The sequence below is a fragment of the Hordeum vulgare genome, chromosome 5H, assembly GCF_904849725.1.
Source record: "Hordeum vulgare subsp. vulgare chromosome 5H, MorexV3_pseudomolecules_assembly, whole genome shotgun sequence".
Lineage (NCBI taxonomy): Eukaryota > Viridiplantae > Streptophyta > Magnoliopsida > Poales > Poaceae > Hordeum > Hordeum vulgare.
In genome coordinates, this window is record NC_058522.1 from 478,486,146 (window position 1) to 478,507,325 (window position 21,180).

The window sequence follows — 21,180 nt, forward strand, 5'->3', positions numbered from 1 at the left end:
GGGGGGGTGTTACTTATATAGGGTTGGTCTCTGGTGGGGTGGACCTCGCGCGTCCGATCGCGATCCGACGACCACGAACGGAGGGAGTGGCTAGGTGGAACCAGTGGGCTGTGTAGAGCGGTTAACCGGAGACAAGAGGGAAACGGGCAGCGCGGCACGAATTTTAAAACACCGACATACGTCCGACGGTAGCCCGAATACGGTGCCGCTACGATCGACCGTTCGGGTACCAGACGGTCTCCGATCGCGACGAAATTCGACACGCGGCCTAGCTATAAATAAATAATACCGCACTACAAATTCCAGCTCAATCGGAGAAAGTTTTAAACGCACTTTAATAACAGGGTTTCGACGATGCCGCGGACGCGTGCGAGTGCGGTCGGGCTCGGAACGAACAACGACGATAACCGACAACTAACAACGGATGCAAGTTTTTGAAAACTGGCGGCAACCGAGATGCCGATGCAATGCAGATGATGCGCATGATGCGATGATGATGCAACAAATTAAAATAACCACACGACAAAAACGGAAGAGAGGGGAATCTTCTGGAACGTCGGCATCGGGCTGTCACAACTCTCCTACACTACAAGAGGATCTCGCCCCGAGATCCAGGAATGAAAGGGGGAGAGGATGAGAAAGAACAAGAGGTAAAAACTTAGTCGCTTCTTTGACAAACGAGTGAAACCAACGATCCTTGAAGGTTACAAAGAGATGAGTATGATATTAGAAAGAAGGAAGAATTCACGGAAAATTTCGGCAGCACTTCGGTAGGAAAATGGGACAAAAAAATTCGAAAAGGTAGGAGAAATAGACAATAATCACAACAAACAAGTAAATAGAGCAAGGGGACACCACGATCTTGATAGAACAACAAGATTGACCCAAAAGAGCAACATCACAAAGCCTCCGGAACAATAGAATAGGAACTAGCTCATACGGAAGAAGAGAATGAAGAGAGAATGACAACTACTAACTCCAATGAACTTGACAAGCATTCTTGCAAGAAGAATTGGACGGAGTTGTTGGAAAGACAACAACGAAAAGAACAAGAAGGTAGTGGACTTATGAAAATCATCTCAACAAATATGAGGAGACAACCAACCACTAAAAGAAACAAGGATTGATTGGGAGAAACAAGATATGAACAATTCTTACACCAAGAGGATACATTGAGAACTTAGATTAAAGACAAGCACCATGATAGTACAATCCCTAGGAAAAGCTTTAGGTGAAATCTAACCAAGATAGCTCAATGAGGAAGTCATGGGTTAAAAATATGTCATGAACATAGAATTGGTGGATTTAATTATCTCATTCTTGAAAGGAAAACTCTCTGAGGCTCCTACACTAAAAAGAAGGTTATAATACCACCTCAAAGGATAAAGGAAGAACAAATGCACTTGGGAATGCAAGAGAACGGATACTTGAGGTTCTGCAACAAGAATCTTGAAGAACACTTTGAGAATGAATTGATATGAAGATAACCACCAAGAAGGACCACCGTATACAAATGAATGATGCAACGATATGAAGGTAGAAAAGAATAAGATTATGACCTTGCCAAGATTTAGATGAAGCCTCACAAAGAGATACTTAAAAGAACTTGGTACTCCGGAAAAAGAAATATAAGCGCTTGAGAAAAGAATTGATATCATGAGCCACTCCGGAAGAAGAATTCAAAATACTACGAACAAGAATAAGAATTATGTTATGCTTGTCCTTCATCAAGTTTAATTGATGACAAGCAACGAAATTAGCATACAACTTATTCTTCTTGAAAGAATCTTGAAGAGGCAGAGATATAAGCACCACTTGAGGCAAAAATTGAAGGAAGCATCGGTAAGAATTCACAACTGAATGGGAACACCACGAATTAATGGAGAAACATGAGAATGAATAGCTCATGAGCCACCTAACAGAAAACTTGAACAAGGCACCGGAATAATCGAGAGATGAACGAAGAGACAACCATTAAGAAGATTTGAGGATGAAAGCTGAAAGCTGAGAACGAAGAATCTTCTAAAATGATGGCCTTCGGAGGAACAAGAAATAAAACAACTCAGAATTGCACCGGGTAGCAAGAAAGGATCACTCATGATTGGAAACAAATAAGATGACGACAACAAGCTGACATGCTGAATCTCCAAGAGAATGGGCCAAGATTTGAGAGAAACACTCTTTCGAATTTGCAAGCTGAGAATGATGACGAGAAACAACACCCAGGATAATGAGATACTCCGGAATAATGAAGAATGCAGGGTTGAGCCAACTATGAGAATTAATTCAAATTGATCTTGAAGAAGGAATATGACTGATGAAAATCATACTTACGTCATAGTTGAAAAGAATTAATGATCTCCGAAAGACTACAAGAGCTAAAAGATCCTGGGAAAAACCTGTGGGTTATGGGCCCACTCAAAGAAATCACCGTTGAAAAGATTGCTAGAAAGAGAGATATTGCCCCGGAATAAGAAAACTAGATGAGGTTAGCACCCCGAAATAATTAAAGAATTGGGAACAAGAATTCTGAGATAATTTCAACGCTCTGGGTAGAATAGAGAGAAATGACAACAAGAAGATAGACTGATAAAAATTTCCAACATAGAAAAGAATTACAAGGACGAAAAGGATATGATGACCCTGGATAACTGAATTAAATTCACCAGAAAGATAACAAGATTGAATAAAGATGAGCACGAAGCTCCTGAGAATCTTCGCGATGAATCACCGGTTACGAAAGAAAGAAGAGATAGCGGAAGCATAATAAAAAGAAAACTCTTGGATGAAAATTGAATCACCGAGAAAAGGGTGGGAGGGCGGGGAAAAACAAAGACAACTTGAGCTAGATGAGATGAACTCCGGAATAAGATGAGAGCTTGAATTTTTTTTTGGAGAGGATTGAATCCACTCGGAGAGAAACACACCAGTTGGAAAAGAATTAACATGACGACTCTGGTTGACAAAATTGATAAGACAATTGAACGAACAAAAGAATTTGCATTCTCACATAAAAATATGAGAACACCTCTTAGGAAAGAGTTGAAACCACCACTTGACATCGAAGCAACTTGAATTACCATATTCCAACAAAACAAAGGGTGAGGCTTATGAAACAAGCCAGAACAAACTCATGAGAAAGATTTCGTCCGATATTTTCGTGAACATGATCGCACGGGCTTGATTTTACAGTAACCATCAAGTGCAAGGCAGTGCACCCGACATACGAAGCGTCCCCGAGTCGTAGCAAGCTACAAGGACTCTTTAAGACACAACGTGTACCGTTGTAAGTCGACCGTGAACACACGAATCCACTAGATGTCGAACCCCAACCTAACATCATGCATTTGTTGGAAGATTGTCCTATAAGAAACTACTTGAATTCCCACCTAAGAATTCCCGAAATATCTGGTCATGCAATCTGGTACACGGATACAAGGAGTAATATCACACAACTCCTATACTAACCCGTCACCTGTATCACATTCGTCAACACACGACCAGAATCTCGGACCTTCATCTACAACAGACCCTCATGATCACAACGATACAAAGTATGGCAGTACTCCCGAACAATCTGCACCAGTACTGGGGACATCGGGGTTATCTCGCCACTACTAGTATTGAAACAATTACGAACATCCTTCGTTCTGAGATACTAAGAAATCTGAATGATAACGATGTGCTCAAGAATCCCCTGGAGCTCAACTCCCCGGAAGAAAATCAAGTCAGACAGGAGGCACCAAGACAGAACTCCGTCACATCCGCATCATATAGATTCCAAAAATATCCGCGTGATTCTAAATTTTTTTGAGTGGGAAGAGGAGTAGAATAAATTATTACGTCGAGATTCCTCACCAGAGCATAGAAGAGGAGAAAAAAGAATCCTACTCTCCGATATATAACTAGACTCAAAGCATTTTTTTACTAGACTCGACTCGGCCAAGTTCGATCAATCAAGGGGGCTCCTAGGTCGGTACGGCTCTGATACCAACTTGTCACGCCCAAGATGCGACCCTATCCTCAATGTGGCACGAAGGCCTCGTCAGGGATAGAAGCGCATCTCGTCGTGTCGCAAGAATGGATATCGTTACAAGTACATGTACTGAAAAGAAGAGATATATATAGAGTTGGCTTACACTCGCCACAAGCTACATCAGAGTCACATCAGTACATTACATATTCATCAAGAGTAAGAGCAGGGTCCGACTATGGACGAAATCAAACGAGAAAATAAGAACGACGTCCATCCTTGCTATCCCAGGCTGCCGGCCTGGAACCCATCCTAGATCGATGAAGAAGAAGAAGAAGAAGCAACTCCAAATGAACAATCAACGCGCTCGTGTCTAGTAACCTTTACCTGTACCTGCAACTGGGGTTGTAGTAATCTGTGAGCCACAGGGGACTCAACAATCTCATTTCCAAAGGTATCAAGACTAGCAAAGCTAAATGGGTGAGGTATGGTTAAGTGGTGAGGTTGCAGCAGCGGCTAAGCATATGTTTGGTGGCTAAAATTACGAGTACAAGAAATAAGAGGGGAAAGATCTACGCATAACGGACGTGAACTACTGTTGATCAAATGAATGAACCTGAACACCTACCTACGTCAGAGATAACCCCACCGTGTCCTCGATCGGAGAAAGAACTCACGAAAGAGACAGTCACGGCTTTCCGAAAGATTTAACCCTGCAGGGGTGCTCCAACTAGTCCATCACAAATTACCACAAGCCGCATAGAAATCCTCGATCACGAAGCTCGCGATCTCGTCGGATTCCCTAGTGGAAAACCTCAACTCTGAGATTACCCAAAGCATCACCGGAATCCCGATGCACAAGATATCTTGTCAAAGGTAAAACTAATCCAGCAAGGCCGCCCGACGTGTTGACGTACCCGATAGGAGCCGCGTATCTCATTCTCAGTACACGACGGATGGAACTAGCTACGAGTGCCAAACCTCGAGTTTCCTCGCGGTGCCCCGCAGGCAGACCGTTTGGGACCAACACCATCAGCACTGCCCCCCTGTTTATGTAAAATTACTCCTCGGGTAGCGCTAACTCCCTATGCATTTCAATATTATCAAGTTATTATGTTGGGCAAATAGTACCAATGTTGGGCCTTGCCAGACCAGCTTTAATCTAAAACGAATTATCAAGGGGGTCCCCATAACAACCCCGATCGTGTTAGGAGCGCTAGTTTATGGAACATAACACCGGTAGCCGAAAACTAAGGGGGCAAAGGTGGAACAAAACACCAGGCTAGAAAGGCCGAGCCTTCCACCTTTTACCAAGTATATAGGTGTATTAAATTAAATAGCATTAATATGGTGATATGACAAGGAACCCATGTTTTCACATGGAAGCAACTGCACCTGCAACTAGCAACGCTAACACAGGGTTAAGCAAGCAGTAACATGGCCAATCAGTGGTTTGCTAGGTCGAACAGGTTGAAGGTTTCATGGCATTGTTGAGAGGCTGATATTTAACATGTGGTAGGCAACGAGACATAACGATAGAGACGGTAAAACTAGCATGGCAATGATAGTAATGGTATCTGGGGAAATGATCATCTTGACTGAGATTCCGCTTGGAAGAAGAATGTCTCCGTGAAGCAGACGAACCGATGTAGTCGAACGGGTCCTCACATCCGACACGCTTGCGGAACTCTATCGAGACGGGGAAAACCGTAAACAAGCATCAACACACGAAATTCACCACACGATGCAACAACACAAATAATGCATGAGCAGCTGAAAACATGCAAGACACGACATGACAATTCACGACGAACAAACACTACACATTAAGTGAAGTTCAATATGCAACGAGTTGCATATTGACGAAACTCCACGTTTATCTATTTAGTTCTATCCCGATTATTTACACGGCAATGTTAATGTTGTCAAACATGCAAGAGGTGAAGCGGAATTAATCTACCTATCTAGGCATTTTAAATGAGGTCGAAAATGCCATATAGCACCTCCGAGATGACCTCACAAGTTAATTAACAATTCTGTCCAGATCTGAACTAACCCATTTAATTAGTTGTTAAACAGCAAAACAAATAGGTTCACGTGATTCTACGCGTCAAGTCAAGCAATCTACACATAAAGAACATCTCCAACGGAGCTACGGTTCACAAGATACAAGCAACGCAAGATATGATGGCATGAATGCAATATGTGTGCGATGACGGTCACGAGCACTTCAACACATGCAACCAGCAAGAGAAAATGAAACCACACGAGATTCTAAGCAAGTTTCATGTAGGACACGATCAAAACAGAGCTACGGTTCAACAACTACGGGCAAAACAAGAAATCACTACAATCTGTCAAAATCAGCCACATAGCACTTTCTACGCCCCACAATTACGGCTACACAACTCCGCTATGCTGAAGCAAGGCATGGCACGAAAGAGGGCAAGACGCACTACTACAAACAACTAACAACAACTAGCATGGCAGCAAGGAACACTAGGGAAAGAAGTCACAAAATGGCTTCCCACACACTATTTCAGACTTAGTGAAAATTACACCTTATGAAATTGCTGTTTTCGATCTGAAGCAATATTGACAGCAGCGAAACCTATAGCTACAGGACTCCAAATGGCATGAAACTTTACAGCATTCTAGAGAAACACAAGGGGTACAACTAACTCCATTGGACCAACCTCAAAAGAGCTACAGATCACAAGATGCAAGCAAGACAAGACAACAACAAAATATAACAGATTCCAGACTTAGAAATATTTCTGCTCCTCTAAAACAGCACTATTTCTAGCAAGTTGAGAGCAAGAAAAACACACCTAAACATGCATTTCTATTGCAACCAAAAATACCAGGGGCTAAACAAAACATCCAAGATCAACTCCCTAGTTGACAACTAATTCAAACGAGGCACAAAATAAATCCTACGAATTAAACAAAAGGGCAACATAGCAAAATATCTCGCGAACTAACTTGCTCTAATGCTAAAACTAATTGCACAGAAAAATCCATGGGATTTTTCTATCCTGGAAACATATAAAATATGTGGGGTTTGCAACACAAAACAATGCCACACGAAAATGCGGGAAATAACCTACGTACGGGAAAATAAACTACCGGCAAACCCTACACGCAAAGATACAAGTGACCGCTCTAAAATACATGGACAAATGATTCCTAAAACGTGGGCATTTATTCTACGGCATACGAACAACCCGGACACGCGCGAAAAAAACTACGGACAATAAACCTATCAAGACAACACGTAAAACTAGGCATTAGGCACGCTAAACTAAATCAAACAAAGATGCAAGTTGTGAAATCGTGTTCTACTCCCAAAACTACCCCAAAACCATATAAAATACGCCTCGATCCGACTAACGGTTAATAAACTACGGGCGTTTGAAAAACAAGCATATTTCCTGAAATTAATTGAATCTCCGGTTAATTAGGAAATCGCCCACGGGCCGAATTTGATGCTAATGGGCTCAACAGGCGCGTGCACAAAAGCTATGATGCGCACAGGGCGGAGGATAGATGGGTCTCGGGGGATGCTCACCTTGGGCCGTCGGGCTGGCCGATGGAGAGGCTGAGGCAGGCCGGGGAAGCTGGGCCGGGGCATCTGGCCAGCTGGGCCGCGGTGGGGGGCGCTGGGCCGCTGCGGAACGGGGCTGGCCTGGGCGAGCGACGCGCTGGCGAGCGAAGACCGTCGACGGGAGGTTGCGCCCTCGCTGCTGGCTGCGGGCGCTGGGACGAGCGGACGCAGGGTCAACGGGATCCACATCTTCCCTGGATCGGCGCGGGGCCGAGCGGTAGGCACCCGAAGGCGGCTGGCAACGAGGCGCCCGCAGCACACGTGGCGGGCACCGGTGGGATCTGTGGCTGTGAGGGGGACCGGGGCTCCGGCGGCCGAGCTGCTCGATCCGGCAAGCTCCAGCCGGCGCCGACGAGAGCTTCGGCCGGCTGCCCCCGGGAAGACGAGGAGGTGGAGCACGGGGCTGCCATGGGAGGAGCTCGGGAGGAGAGGGGAGCCGACGGAAATGGCTCGATGCACTGCGGTCACCCGGACATGTCCGAGTTGGTCACGGACATGTCCGGTAGGTGGGTTTTTGGGCAAATCTGGGCCTTTGGATGGATATCCAATGGTCCAGATCTGACCTGAGATTGGATTTCGGGGAGAGAGGAGGTGGAGCTAGCAGGTGGGGTTTTTCTAGGGGGGTGGCTGCAAAAATGACTAGGGGGAACCCTAGTGAAGTGAGAGGGTCTCTCTAGGGGGGGTGTTACTTATATAGGGTTGGTCTCTGGTGGGGTGGACCTCGCCCGTCCGATCGCGATCCGACGACCACGAACGGAGGGAGTGGCTAGGTGGAACCAGTGGGCTGTGTAGAGCGGTTAACCGGAGACAAGAGGGAAACGGGCAGCGCGGCACGAATTTTAAAACACCGACAAACGTCCGACGGTAGCCCGAATACGGTGCCGCTACGGTCGACCGTTCGGGTACCAGACGGTCTCCGATCGCGACGAAATTCGACAGGCAGCCTAGCTATAAATAAATTATACCGCACGATAAAGTCCAGCTCAATCGGAGAAAGTTTTAAATGCACTTTAAAAACAGGGTTTCGACGATGCCGCGGGCGCGTGCGAGTGCGGTCGGGCTCGGAACGAACAACGACGATAACCGGCAACTAAATACGGATGCAACGTTTTGAAAACTGGCGGCAACGGAGATGCCGATGCAATGCAGATGATGCGCATGATGCGATGATGATGCAACAAATTAAAATAACCACACGACGAAAACGGAAGAGAGGGGAATCTTTTGGAACGTCGGCATCGGGCTGTCACAAGACGGGAGGGTGAAGGGATGACTACCAATTTTTAACACTTTTTAATCAGTTAGGGTTACCAATAAAATAATTTGTCTAGATATACAACTAGGTGGACAAACTATATGATGAGCTCAACAAGAACGATATAAGCAAGCGCAAAAGTAAACACAATATAAGATTGGAGCGGTGTAGATGCAGAATGCTTCCCAAGAAGCCACTAGGGCCACCCTATTCTCCTTGTGCCCTCGCACAATGCAAGATGTCGTGATTCCACTAGCGGTGTCTTTGAAGCTGGCGATCGAACCTTTACAAACAAGGTTGGGAAAATCTTCACAACTTAATTGGAGGCTCCCAACAACACCATGAAGCTTCACTACAATGGAATATGTCTTCAAGGTGACCTCTTGCGTCTAGGGTTCCCAAACACCAAAGAGTAACAAGATCCGTAAGGGATTAGTGCGGGGAATCATATACCTCCATTTCCGGAGGAACTGGGCCTACATTTCTTTTCAGTTTCCATTCAAGAGTTGCTATCTGTTTCCACTCCCTTTTGTTGAGACCTCAAAACATGAGGAAAAATTACTTCTCTTAGGAACACATACAAGAAAAAGGATAACGGTAGCCCTCCCATTAACTACTTCATTTTCATTTATGAATTTCATAGTAATAGAAATCCATGTCCTACCGAGAGAGAATTTAAAACTTGCTACCCTCTTGCCTAATAAGCAAAGATTGACCTATGTAGAAAGACTGATTCGTTCGATTGATATGAGGACCCAACTCTGTTGCATTGCTAGAATCCATGTTCCATATTTCAAGCGGGTTGACCTCCGTGCTTTTCTCATGGTACAATCCTCTTCCTGCTGAGCCCCCTTTCTCCTCGGTCCATAGAGAAAAAAATGTTGGACTAGTGCTGACAGTTCACCATGAAAGAAAGAACTCACAGAGTCGGGATTGATAACTGATAGAATAGTACTACTACCTAATACTAATATATACAGAAATAGAAATAAACTAATATATAGACAATCAAAATTGAAAAGAAATGTCTTTTTTTGTCTAATTTCTCCGTTCTATTGCTACTGCCGGTCTTATGCAATTGGTTGGATCATATAGATATCCCTTCAACACAACATAGGTCATCGAAAAGATCTCGAACGACTCACCAAAGCACGAAAGCCAGTTAGAAAATGGATTCCTATTTGAAGAGTGCCTAACCGCATGGATAAGCTCACATTAACCCATCAATTTTGGATCCAGTTCGGGATTTTTCTTCGGAAGTTCTGGGAGTAAATTGGAATGGAATAATATAGATTCATGCAAAGGAAAGATAGGGATAGAGGAAGAGAGAAAAAATGAAATGTAATATATAAATAATAAAGTAAAAAATAAGTCGAAGATAGAAGAGCCCATATTCCAAACAAAGAAACGGAAACTCGAAAAGGTTCCTTCTGATTCTCAAAGAATGATGGGCAAGGGAATTGATACCGACAAAGATTTCTTCTTATTATAAGATGTGATTTGATCTACATATGTCTGGTAAAGAACAATCTTCTCCTTTAGTCATCTCATAAATGGAAAGTTTTCAATTAGAACATGAGAACATGACTCAATTGGCCTTAGTTAGTCTTCGATATGCAGTGGAAGAAGGGCGGAGACTCTCGAACGAGGAAAAGGATCCCTTCGAAAGAATTGACCGAGGAACCGGATGAGGTGAAAATCTCATGTACGGTTTTATAAAGGGACAGTAAGGGCGACTTATGTGTCAACTTTTCCACTATCAACCCCCAAAAACCTAACTCCGCATTACGTAAAGTTGCGAGAGTACAATTAACCTTTGGATTTGAAATCACTGCTTATATACGTGTTATTGGGCATAATTTACAAGAACATTCTGTAGTATTAGTAAGAGGAGGAAGGGTTAAGGATTTATTCGGTGTGAGATATCACATTATTCGAGGAACCCTAGATGTTGTCGCAGTAAAGAATCGTCAAAAAGGGAATTCTAGTGTGTTGTAGATTCTTATCCAAGACTTGTATCATTTGATGATGACATGTGAATCGCTAGAAACATGTGAAGTGTATGGCTAACCTAATAAACTAGTAGGCGGAGGCGCGGTGGCACGCCGCGCCCGTCGTGAAGCTTGTTTGGGTGGTTACAGAAGGAAAGAAAGCATGGATAAGAAAACTGATAGTTGATAATGTGCAAGTCAATTTAACTTCGAGAAATATGGAAAGATACCAAAAAACAGTTCACCTATGGTTACATATACTTAGCTATATATTTTAAAAGTTCTGGCAAAAGCTGTTTGATAGATAGCCAAAGTCTAAAACTGTCTAATGCAACCAAAAGCTATACAGAATGAAGATTCCTTCGAACCGAAGGAAACTTCCTCCAATTAAGAGTTCAAAAATCACATTTTATAGATAATGCCCCACCCAATAATAGATGAAAATTTATATTAATGAATAAAGCAAGATACAGAAGATGAAAAAAACAACAAAAAAGTGGATTTGAAAATAGAAATGACTAATCAATAGACAAAGCCTACTCTTTTAGGCTCGGTATAGGTAGCCGAGTTAAAAATCCAACAATGTAATGTTTTCTGTAATGCATATAAACGCCAGTTCACAAAATAGCAAAAATTGAACGAAGATACTCTAGTAAAAAGATGGAATCTTTGGCATTACACTGCAATGACGATTTCTTTATACATAATATTTTGAGTAATATATGTTGCAACCTGTAACTCTTAGTTGTGAAAAATAGCATGCATGATTGATCGAATTAGAGATGCATCATTAGTCAAATCAAGCCTAACTCTCATAGTTTAAATGGTATTAACCTGGATGCTCTAAGGCACAAAATTTTCTTTAAATTTCTTATCCTCTGATGTCCTACAGAAAAAGCTGCTAGGTATTGCATCATAATTAACCTAACTTTATATGGAAGGTAGAATAAGGTAAAACTGCTACCCTCTCTACTACTCACAATGTTATAGGGATTGGGTGTGTGTGCGCGTTTACATAGATGAGTGTAACTGTGTTGACGCTGATGCTCGCATTTTCCTGAATTTATTCCTGTCTCTCCTGATAGCGTTATATGGGTTGGGTGTGCGGGTGCATTCATAGAAGTGAGTGTATGTGACATCTACGGTGTACTCTTTTGGCCCCGTTGCATCCACTTTCATGGATTTATTTAAGCATCTTTGGTGATATTCATTCAATAGGAGGAGACATCCCCGTCGACCACGAAAGCATGTGCGGTGCCTTCATCAGTCTCAAAATGTAGTCCCGGATCAGTATCTCAAATGTTCTCATAAAGGTAGTGTGCTTGCATGTGTTCATAAGTCTATAACGCTGGTGCTAACGTATATGTGAGCATCGGCATTATAGTGTGTTAAAAACAGTAGAAAACACAAAAATAAAAATCTAATAGTGAATTAAATAAAAACCAACACGTGTCACGTAGGGAAGCACTCAAGGTAGAGTACTTCAAATGCATGACATTGGAGCTAGCTTAGCAACTTCAATTATTTACTATATACGTTGAAACACTCGATGTCGATGGTGGCGAGCCGCGACACCCACTGCCAGTCCTCGTTGTCGCACGCGTCGCTCCTCACGGAATAGTCCCCAGGTTTAGCTCGTTGGGCCAGCGGAGCAACATCGACAGGATCAGAGGAAGAAAGAGATACATGGGTAAAGAAAGTTGAGCCGTCACTGCCGCTTTTGCTGCAACGTGTGCCGAAGGAAGAGAAATATCTCTTGAGAGCGATGGAATGATTCGTGAAGTGTCGGGCGAAGGGACGGGAGAGGAGGATATATAAAATGGTGGGCAAGTAACAAACGCAAGTGACGAACGAATTTGTGGTTAAATAATATGGAGAACAGTGGCATCCCAACTCATGAGAGTTCAAGTCCTAGACTTGACATCGATGCTTATATTTTTAAATTTATTCCAGCCCTTCATGCGATGTGCATTGAGTGAGAGGAAACGTTATCATCGGCTACGAAGGTATCTCTAACGACTTCATTGATCTTAAGAGAATGTATCGGCTCAGTCTTCCAATCTTTGGATTGCGCTCATACGGAAAGAATATGCGTGTGCACATTCATAGAAATAGTATATGTACATACGTATGAGCATCTACGTCTGTGCCATGTTACAAAATGCCTTCAACTATATTTCTCAAGCACCATGATTTTTGCTTTTCAAAAAAAAATCAGGCTCAGTCAATACGTGGCAAACGGATAAATATGGAGACGTGTCAAATAAGAAGAGAGCCATCGCCCAGCACTTGAAACGCACTTGAGGGCTGCTAGCTTAGCAGCTTTAATATAGTAGTATACAAGGGGACTGGAGGAGGCTACCATGAGACAAAAAATCCTCTTTCGAAAGAGTTTCATTTCAGAACTCTTATATGTCCAAGGTCAATATGGAATTTCATAGGTTTTCCCTTACTTTGTCCGTGCCAACAAACAATTCGAAATACCTCAACTTCTTCAGAACAGGTCCGAGTCAAATAGCAATGGTTTGAAGCACTTCTTTTTCCATTACACTATTTTGGAAACCTAAGGACTCGATCGTATGGATATGGAAAATACATGATTTCCGATCCTAGCGGGAAAAGGAGGGAAATAGATACTCAATTTGAAGTGAGTAAATAGAGTTCCATACTCGATATCATAGATCCCTATAGAATCATATGGAAAGCCGTATTCGATGAAGGTCGTATGTACGGCTTGGAGGGAGATATTTCCTATCTTTCGAGATCCACCCTACAATATGGGGTCAAAAAGCCAAAAAATAAGTGATTTTAGCTCTTATAAAAAGAAAATAGATTCTTGAACCTCTTTGACACTCATGTCACGTCGAGGTAGTGTAGAAAAAGGAACTGCAAAATCTGATCCAATTTTTCATAATCGATTAGTTAACATGGTGGTTGACTATATTATGAAATACGAAAAAAATCATTGGCTTATCAAATTCTCTATCGATCCGTAAATTTTTTTCAACAAAAGACGGAAACAAATACACTATTGGTTTTATGTTAAGCAATACGTAGAGTAACTCCCAATATAGGAGTAAAAACAAGACGTGATAAAAAAGGATCGACGCAAAAATTTCCGATTGAAATAGGATCTAAACAAGGAAGAGCACTTGCGATTCATTGGTTATTATAAGGATCACAAAAGCGTTCGAGATGATATATGGCTTTCAAATTAAATTTAGAATTAGCAGATGCTGCCAAAGGGAGTGGGGCTGCCATACGCAAAAAGGAAGCGACTCATAGAATGGCAGAGGCAAATAGAGCTCTTGCACATTTTCGTTAATCCATGAACAAAATCAATGTATATGTAGACACATGGATCCGTACATATCGATCAGAAAAGAATCAATTGAAGGAGAATCAGACGATATCTTTCTCAAAACAATCAAAAAGGAAAAGAAAGAGAAAACAAATATCATGATCAACTAAGCCCTCCCGAGGGCTTTCTTAAGAATAAGAAAGAAGAATCTTATGAAATAGCATGGAACATGGGGATTCTATAAATGTCCCATTTAAAAAATTGAAACAACTAGTGCCCCCCAATGGATCACTTATATGTAACTCTGATAGAAAAGGGAGAAATAATATAAATGGAATATTATGGGCTTTCTCACCCTAAGCAACTGAAGAAAACTCATATAAAAATACAGGTTTTGCTTCCACACAAGAAAGGTCGCTACAAAGCTAGCTCACAATAGTTCTATCCTCTGAAGTGTAAACTCATGGATGGAGCTTGATGCAATAGCCACTAGATTACTACCTTTAGTGCTTGCCAATGGATGGTCCTTCTTTCCCTTCCGATACATTAAAATGATTTATTGACCTTCTCACTAGTGGTCCCAATCCTTGACTCAAGTATGTATCTCATATCAGGTGCCCTACTCCTTTTTATAGATAGATGCGTCTAGAGATTGATAACGCTTGTGATCTCTTTATTTTTATATTTGTTAAGGAATGCTAATAATGAAATAACTAATAGAGATCCTAATGGATTTCATGTCCCTCTTGATTTCCATTGTCATTGGATGTTTTGACTTAGTAGCTATGTAATTTTTTACTTTGATCCGCTCATACTTGTGATCTATGTTGGGATTTCCGTGAAGAGGAATGAGTTATCGCGACATAACGTGGGTAAGTATTTTCCTTAGTTATGAAACCAAGGTTTATCGAACCAATATGAATATCAACCACACCCGTTTTCAGCAGCTGCATGCAAAAGAACAAACAACTTGCACCCAACGCGGGCAAGAGGGTTGTCAATCCTCTTGTCTTCTTATTTGCAGGAAAGTGAGGTATGTAGATAATTATAGATAGCAAGAAAAAATAAAAACAAGTAAATGGCAGCAAGGTATTGAAGGTTTTATCAATATGTTGCGAATACACCTGGGGGCCATAGTTTTCCCTAATGGCATCTCTCATTAAAAATAACATACGATGGATAAATAAATTACTGTTGGGCAGTTGAGAGAAAAGCGGATAGTTATGCGATTTTCATGGCAATGATCATGTGTATCTAGGCATCACGTCCATAAACAAATAAGGCTGACTCCTGCCTGCACCTATTACTATTACTCCACTCGTCGACCGCTATCCAACATGCATCTAGAGTATTAAGTAAAATAGAATAATACATGGCGAACGATGACATGATGTAGACAAGGTAAACTAAAGCAATATGAATAAACCCCATTGTTTTATCCTTAGTAGAAGCAACACGCAAATGCATCTTGTCCCCTTCTGTCACTGGGATATAGAAATTTGCGAGGTTGAACCTACTACAATGCACCTCTCTCACCGAAGAAATATCGATCTAGTTGGCCAAGCTATTTCAATAGACCAGAGAGAATTACATATCAATCATAATCATGCACATAAGAATTATATAAGTAGTCACAGGAGACTCAAATATTTATCACGAATAATCCGAACATAAACCCACAATTCATCAGATCCCAACAAACGGACCACATAAAAGACATCTCTCCTTAATAATAAAGCACGAATCGCTTGTGTCGTACGTCGTCGGTCATTTTACATAAACTCCCCTACGTTTTCCACAAATCAACCCGCAGTCCGGATATAAGTGACACAAACGAACCATTTTTTTGTAGTTTTGCAAAAATACCCTTCTGTTTTCATGGTATCAACCCGCAATCCGTCTTTAAGTGAATCTGAACCGTTTTGTCCGCATTTTACAGAAAAAACCCCAACTTTTACGATAAATAACCTGCAGTCTATCTTTTAGTTAAAAAGAATTATTTTTTATACTTTCAGATAAACACCCCTAACATATGCGTTAATAACTCCGAAGTCTATTTAGAATAAAATATGTATTTTCAAATAACAATATATTTTAAACCGTGAATCCAATTTAAACATGTTATATACGAAATCTGATTAGAAAAAATGTGTAGAGTTTGAATATGTTGTTATTTTACATGTTAAATATTTTTAAAATAGTATATAAGGTACAATGTTAATCAATATTTATCTTTATTTCATATCGACGATGTGTATTATAACATGTAAACTTAAACGTCAATATTTAATAAATGTTATAATCCTTGGGCATGATGTACTTACACTGATTTCTCTCTTTGCACATATTTCATGAACTAAGACTTTACGTATGTGTGTTTTCTTGGTAGAATCCACGCGCGTTTTTACCAACAAACTACACTTTTTTTGTAGTGAATACACAAATAGTTTTTATAGGATGTACATGCACTTATAAAATTGATGAACATCATAAGTACATGAAGGTTTATTTAAAAAAAATATCATAAGTACTATTCATCTGATAGTAATGAATGTTAACCGTTGAATATTTTTAGGTTTCATCCATTACATGTGATGTCTATACATATATGCTTTTTTAAATATACTTAATTTATAAACGCAGCCTCCTCAGTGTCAAACAACACCATGACGATGATGTCTGAGTATCGTCGTAGGTGCACACCATCAATATGACAAGTCAAAACGAAAATTCAGTCAAAATGATAGCATTTCAGGTAAGAAATCTTAACTACCCATTGCAACGCACGGGCATTTGTGCTAGTTACATCATATGGATCAAATTGAAGATGCCATGATCATTGTATTGAAGATAAAAGAGAGAGATTGCCATCTAGGTACTAGCAATGTACCCGTAGGACTGTGGTGAACTACTCACCCATCATCATGAGGGCATCAAGGTTTATGAAGAGACTCTACGTAATCGACCCCCCTCCGACAGGGTGCCAGAACGGAGTTCTAGATTGCCTCCCATCGGAACAAAGACTTGCGACAACGTAAAAAGTGTTTTAGGACTCCCTTTGATGTTTTTATGGTAGATGAGAATTTATAAGACAAAAAAAGTAGTCGGGAGGACCACGAGGGAGGCACAAGCCATCAGGGCGCCCCCCGAGGTCGCGCCCTATTGGCTTGTTGGCCCCTCATGAGGCCCCGAGCCTTCTTCCAATGCTTGTTGGCCTTCTTTTGGTCTAGAAAAATCACCAAAAAGTTTCAGGGCAATTGGACTTCGTTTGGTATGGAAAACCTAAAAAGTGAAAAACACGCAGAAAACACCAACTGGCATTGGGCACTGGATCAATAGGTTAGTGCTAAAAAATAATATAAATTGGTAAATAAATACCCCCAAATCATTCTAGAATGATAATATATCAGCATGGAACAATAAAAAATTATAGATACATTGGAGATGTATTATCCGCGTACCTTATTTCTTCTTTCACTACTTCCTTTCGTCTCTCTTCTTTGGGCCGTGTATTGAGAATCATTGTTTTCCCGGTTCCCATTAGAATAGCGTTCCTTCATTCTGCCAACCAGCCTTATATCTTATCCCTAGCTCGGCTTTTTAGAACCAATTTCCATCTTTCCACTGACAGCCGCGAAGAGCTCCCTTCACTAGGTATGGTCGTTTTTGGTTCATAATGGTGGTCTATGCGAACCCAAAACTAAAGCACACACGTGATATGCATTTTTTCCATGGTTTGTGATTGTTGCAACCACTTGTCTTTTTTACTTTATCAGATATTTTATTAAATGAACTCTCTATGGATCCCCACCATAGAAGGGCAACAAGAGCTAATGGACTCAATTAGGGCAACAACAAGTGATAATGACTCATGAGGTTCGAACTGACATTTTTTATATACTAAGACCTATAGTCCATGAAGGAGTCGAGAAACTTCTGTTAGGTTCTTATCTGAGATTCCGTCTATACGGAGCATATGTTGGTTTAAAATTGCTCGGGAATTCATAGATGGTGACTTTTGAAGTTCTAGGTTTTATAGTCTACTCCTCTTTTTTCTCGATCGATTTGGTTTCCCTCATTCTACTCGTCTAGCCTTCTTCACAACTTGTACAACCAATGCCACAAAAGATAGCAAACTCTATTATCGAATATATAAGGAAAGGGGCGACGATTTGACACCGCATATGCGGGGTTATGGAAATAGCACCTGTGAAAAGCGAAAAACCCTTAAAAACAACGATTGCTCGTGAAGGTTTCCACACAAAGACCCCTTAGTTTTAGCAAAGAGATCACAATTACAGGTACCTAGGAGCATTCCGTTGGAATGAAGAAAATATGAACAATTAACGTAATATAGTCAGAGATCTTAGGTTGTAACTTGATCATGAGTGAATTTGTTGACATTGTACACACGAAGTATGGAAAGTGCCAAACATTGGGAACTACCCGGGGAGGAGTTAGGAGCGGGAACAAGGAGAAGAGAGAGCCACTTAAATGGAGGATTTTATTGCATTTCTGCCTTTGTTCCCCACCGTAACTAGGGATTGAAAAGCACCAAATTTTATGATTTATTAAGGGAAAGACGAAGTAAGCGCATGCTATTGAAGATGTTGCAACATATGTCGGGGGCCCTCCGTTGATTGTGTACAAACAAAATATGAGTCCAAAGGTAGGGTAATAAAGCGTTTAGCTAATGAAGCAATTGACTCTTAAGAGAACCTATAACGCGTAAACCATGTCATACCAAGACCGATCAATGTCCGAACGAAATGGATTCGAACTTCTCCTAGAAAATTTTCTGGTGCGAAATTCAAACAAATGAGTAATTCAAAGCAAAAATGAATTTGAGGTGCGCTGGACTGAAGAGATTGATTCCTTTCTCCGGGGCCTTTTGTTTGTTTGCGTCAGAGAATCCCACACCCTGTTTGCAATCAATGCAAACTAACATTGCTCAAGACCCCGAGAAGGCCCTAATAGAAGTGGGACTGTATCTTCTGAGCTTTGAAGTCCCTTTTCCATTTCCTTTATTCCTTTATGACAAAAATCCCCCGCTAATCCCCCACCATACAGTTGTCCAACCTCGGTTTTTAGATGGTGGTTGATTGCGTTGGATTCATAACTACTACCCTCGCCCCCATCATCTTTTTATCACATTCGCTCATTTTGAAGGTTCATTTTGCTTTTGGTCTTCAAGAAATTTAGAATATTTCTGAGTTCCCATTCTTCTGTTGGGTCAAGCTGTTCGAAATATGCCCTAGAGGCAATGATAAATAGTTATTATTATATTTCCTGTTTATTATCCATGCTATAATTGTATTGAATGAAAACATAGATACATGTGTGGATACATAGACAAAACAATGTCCGTAGCAAGCCTAGTTGGCTAGCCAGTTGATCAATGATAGTCAAGGTTTTCTGACTATATGCAAGTGTTGTCACTTGATAACTGGATCACATCATTAGGAGAATCATGTGATGGACTAGACCCAAACTATGAACGTAGCATATTGATCGTGTCGTTTTATTGCTATTGTTTTCTGCGTGTCAAGTATTTGTTCCTATGACCACGAGATCATGTAACTCACTGGCACCGGAGGAATACCTTGTGTGTATCAAACATCGCAATGTAACTGTGTGGCTATAAAGGTGCTCTACAGGTATCTCCGAAGGTGTCCGTTGAGTTCGTATGGATCAAGACTGGGATTTTTCACTCCGTGTGACGGAGAGGTATCTCGGGGCTCACTCAGTAATACAACATCACACACAAGCCTTGCAAGCAATGTGACTAAGTGTAAGTCACGGGATCTTGTATTACAGAACGAGTAAAGAGACTTGCTGGTAACGAGATTGAAATAGGTATGCGGATACCGACGATCAAATCTTGGGCTTAAGATTTATAGCCATAAAGACAAGCTTAATATAGGCTTAAGATTTTAATGATGGTCTCATAGGAATAAGAATTGTAGAACAAAAGAGAGCATCAAGAAGCAAATACCAAACACATTTAAGTCTAACATGCTTCCTATGCATAGGAATGTTGCAATAGAATAATTCATTTAAGCACAAAGCAATAAGCATAGGAAGGCAAAACAAGTGCAACTTCAAAACCTTCGACATAAAGAGGGAAAACTTCTTATTTTTCAGATATTTAGAACCATGTCTCCCCCTCTCATTATAAATTTCAGTGGCATCATGGATGAACTCAAAAATATAACTATCACATAAGGCATTATTTCCATGATCCAAAAGCATAAAAGTATTATTACTCTTCATATAAGCAAAATATTTCTTATTAGGAATAGTGAGAGTAAAGCAATCATTATCATCATGGTAATCATCATATTTAGGAAGCATAGTACCATCAAAGCAAATTTTCTCTTCAAAAGTTGGGGGACTAAAAATATCATGTTCATCAAACCCGTCATCCCCAAGCTTAGAGCTTTCCATGTCATTAGCAATATTAATATTCAAAGAAAGCATACTAATAACATTGCCACCATCATAATTATTATGCAAATAATAAAGTTCCATAGGTTTTTTAATTTTCTCCTCAAACGCTTCATGTCCTAGTTCAAGATAAAGTTTATAAAGCTCTCTCATATTTTTGTTGTTTTCCATTAAGCCTAACTAGTGAAATAAAAATAAGAAAAAAAAGATTGAATTACAAGATCTAAAGATATACCTTCAAGCACTCACTTCCCTGGCAACGGTGCCAGAAATAGCTTGATGTCTACGCACGCTTCTATTCTTGTAGACTATGTTGGGCTTCCAACCGAGAGGTTTGTAGGATGATACGTTCATTTTGAATCATGCTTTCATGTTGATATTTATCGCTTTTTGGGCTGTTATTTCACTTCACGGTACAATACTTATGCCTTTTCTCTCTTATTTTGCAAGGTTTACATGAAGAGGGAGAATGCGGGCAGTTGGAATTCTGGTCTGAAAAAGGAGCAAGTTTGAGATGCCTATTCTGCGCAACTACAAAAGCCGTGAAAATCAACGTGGATTTTTGTTGGGATTTATAAAAAATACTGGGCCAAAGAAGTGCCGGAG

At 40.9% G+C, this 21,180-nt stretch overlaps 1 pseudogene; it reads right to left on the reverse strand.

The window, feature by feature from the left end:
• Window positions 1–18,167: 18,167 nt before the first annotated feature.
• On the reverse strand, window positions 18,168–19,146 carry LOC123396938 (annotated as a pseudogene).
• Window positions 19,147–21,180: the final 2,034 nt, after the last annotated feature.